This window comes from Homarus americanus, unplaced genomic scaffold, assembly GCF_018991925.1.
Source record: "Homarus americanus isolate GMGI-L3 unplaced genomic scaffold, GMGI_Hamer_2.0 scaffold32583, whole genome shotgun sequence".
Classification (NCBI taxonomy): domain Eukaryota; kingdom Metazoa; phylum Arthropoda; class Malacostraca; order Decapoda; family Nephropidae; genus Homarus; species Homarus americanus.
Genome location: NW_024713129.1, coordinates 13,765,632 through 13,769,678, shown reverse-complemented (window position 1 = coordinate 13,769,678; position 4,047 = coordinate 13,765,632).

Here is a 4,047-nt window from a genome sequence, read left to right as displayed (position 1 = left end):
ATTGATTTCACCACAGACACTTCTTCACCGCCACCACTTCCGCACCACCATCACTGTAAACACTTCCTCACCACCACATGTTGCCGCCACAACTGCCGTACCTCTACTGTAATGATCACTAGCGAGTGGCGAACCCGAGGTGCTTCGATTCCTTAATTCATTGGTTCGCTTTACTGATTCATATGAAAATAATCGACTGGACGGCGGAAAGAACACCATACACGATTGGTCCGTCATCTATAATCTCATTAATTTTCTTAAATCACTTCTATCCACCATTAGCTAAAATAAAACTGATAATTATTAACGAAAGATAGTCATGAGTTTCGAAGCTTCGTCAACGATCCGCTCTTACGTCACTAAACTAGTCCACAACCAAACAAGCAGTTGGCTTCCACAGTTAGCATAAGCGTTATACTTCCATTACCATTTTTATTATTATTACTATTATTATTATTATTATTATTATTATTACTATTATTATTATTATTATAAATATTATTATTATTATTATTATTATTATTATTATTATTATTATTATTATTGTTATTATTATTATTATTATTATTATTATTATTATTATTATTATTTGGGATTTAGGCCGTGAGACGTGAGTTAATGTTCGACTGATGACTCGCTCTTTGCTCATGAAGAATATCAAAATCATCAAATATTAATTTATTTTTCTTTCTAGGGTGTGAAGGCTGGGAGGAAGGGTGTGTGGATTGGAGGTAGGGTATGTGGATGGGAGGAAGGGTGTGTGGTTGGAGATTGGGTGTGTGGATGGGAGGAAGGGTGTGTGGATGGGAGGAAGGGTGGGTGGATGGGAGGAAGGGTGTGTGGTTGGAGGTTGGGTGTGTGGATGGGAGGGAAGGTGTGTGGATGGGAGGAAGGGTGGGTGGATGGGAGGGAGAGTGTGTGGATACGGGGAAGGGTTTTTTATTTCTTTTAGATTGTTTGGCTCTCTGAGGCTGGCATGAGGTTTACGGCTGACTAGCTGAAGTGAACGGCTGGCTGGCTTAGGTGAATGGTCGTTGTAGTGCTTTTATTTACCCGTTACACATCTCTCACCATGCTTAATAATATTAACTATCTTCATGACATTCTTATTGTTATCAGTGATTGCGGAATTCACGATGTTATGCTCCACCTACACACAGCCTGTTACTAGACTAACCCCCACCTCCTCTATCCCCCACACACTACAGTGGGCGACATCTGCTGGCTGACCATAGCATTTCCCCCAGCTGTTTCGAAACTTCAGACTCAAGGCAATTTGAACCCTCACTGTGGCTGGGTAGTGGACACGACTTTGGTGCACGATAGTACTATAACGGGTTATTTTAGTGTGACTGTGACCGACAGCCACAGAGAAACGGTGGGCACCGCTGGCAAGACGTGTGTTACGAGCCCACGGCCTTGCCGGAAGGTACACAGGATGTCAAATCCTCCGAACATTGCCCGTTAAAGTACTTGTAAAAGAGAGAGAGTGAAGCACATTGTGGCGGAGGGAAAGGGAAGAAAGATTATCAACTAAAGGGGGAGAGTAAATAAGACGAAATGCCTTTGATTCCACCCTATCTAACAGTTGGACAGAAGAAGAGCCACCCCAGATATGAGAGCAGTACTCCAAGTTAGGGCGAATGAATCCCTGATATACTTGAAGCAACTGCTCAGGAGTGAAGTGGCTACGGCATCTGTACAGCATTCCCAACTTTCAGGAGGCAGCTTTAGCAATGTTGAGGATGTGTGGTTTCCATGACATATTAGAGGAAATGGTGAGGCCTAGCATATTTATTTCAGAATTTGGCAGGATGATAGCGTCCTGAAATGTAATTGGTGGGAGATCATCTAATTTAGAAAGTGTAATTGGTAAATACTGAGTTTTATGACTATTGAATTTCACCAAGTTTCTATCTCCCCACTCGGAGATGCTGCACAGATCCGCATTGATAGATGTAATGATATCAGCTCTTGAAACAGATCTAGTTTGAGAGTTAGGAGGAAGGGGAGAATGTGAAGAAGAGTGAAGAGTAGAATCATCAGCATAAGAATGGATAGAATTAGTTGTAGTGTGAAGTAAATCATTGATAAAAAGAAGGAAGAGAATAGGTGAGAGAACAGAGCCCTGTGGGACACCACTATTGGTAGAGAAAGAGCGAGAGATCGATCCCTTGACAACAACTACAACTGCCATGGATCGGTTCTCAAGGAAGCTAGAGATTAGAAAACTGTAACAGTAGGAGGTGACAACTAGTTTACGGAAAGGGTGATGGTAGCTAGTGTGTTTAGATGACTTGATCTAGTTAAGTGGTACCCAGAGCTGTAGTGAACTAGTCTAAGGGCGCTGTATGTGAACAACTTCTTCGTGAGGCCATGTTCGGAATTGTGTCAGATCAGCCCTTTTAATGCCTAAAGTTTAATTGAAGGCAACAGTGCGAGAAATAGCGGGCTTCATTATGTGAGATGGCGGGCTTCATTATGTGAGAGATGGCGGGGTTCATTATGTGAGATGGCGGGCTTCATTATGTGAGAGATGGCGGGCTTCATTATGTGAGAGATGGCGGGCTTCATTATGTGAGAGATGGCGAGCTTCATTATGTGAGATGGCGGGCTTCATTATGTGAGATGGCGGGCTTCATTATGTGAGAGATGGCGGGCTTCATTATGTGAGATGGCGGGCTTCATTATGTGAGATGGCGGGCTTCATTATGTGATAGATGGCGGGCTTCATTATGTGATAGATGGCGGGCTTCATTATGTGATAGATGGCGAGCTTCATTATCTGCTACTTTATCTGTATGGGCCTCGCTTATGTTCGTCAGCTCATGGAGCCACATCAACAGATTACCATAATACTTGCTTTAACGCGTCATAGTTGTGGAGAACTCAAGATAAATATGGAAATGTGCAAGTTGTGTTGCCGGTATACTCCCGATATACAGTATTAATTTAGTCTTCACCTATGGGTTCTAAATTCTCGTTTTTAAATAATGCTTTATCTACATTACGACTGTGTTATGTACTCTAAAGAGATAACAAAAGTGGACAATATTACAATTAAATTTATATTATTGAATTGCTCTCTATATGTTATGTGATTGTTAGCCAGTTGTGAATTATATCAATGTAATTCCAGTTTAGTGTCATGTATTTTTAAATCAACTTTCGTCTTCTATCGCCTGTTTGTATACGCTTCCCTGTAACCTATGGAATATTCAGATGGGTGTACTGTTTTTGTAACAAGTCATATTAATAATAATATACCCAAAGTTAAGCGCTGTCTACACACCCCAAGTTGAACAGCTCCTAAACACATTTGGTTGATCATGTCATTGAATTCATTGCTTATTGGCACTAAATGGAGATGGCTTATATTATTATTATATCGAGTTCATTAGTATGCTCCCTGTACTCCCTCCATCCTGGTATAAGAAAACACATTAACTTTACTGATTCTCTTATCTTTTTCCTTTCTATTATTTACAATCACTTCACACATTTTTTTAAACTTCTTGAAATTTGACCCAGTGTGACCGAATACATTGATGAAGTTCTGTCAGGTCAAAGGTCATGTAAGTAAAATAATGAAACTTGTTACTCCTCCACAACCATTGTTTTTTTTTATTCTTGCAAACTCCCGTGAAGACAGATTAAAGTACATTATTTTCTCTGGGGTCTTTGTTTCCAGACGATAACTCAACAAACCTTTGACTGATTTGTAACGCAATAAAGCTGGAGGAGGTCGAAGGGCAAAACTCCTCCCAAAATTGAAGGTTCTAGACTTACCTGAGCATAGAAACTCGCCCTCCTCTAACATATGCAGAGCTTTAATACTTGTGCTAGTCTTTACCCTCACATGGGTCAGAGGCCACAAATACTGGGAAAAACATTATGTACGCCCTTGTAAATGTCGACTTATCTATTTTTTATTTTTTTTCCGTGGCTCTGCTGTATTATATTATTGTATGTGCTAATATATATTTTAATGAGTTATGTAATTCTTTCTATGATCAATTTCAAAGGAAGAAGAAATAAAATGCACGA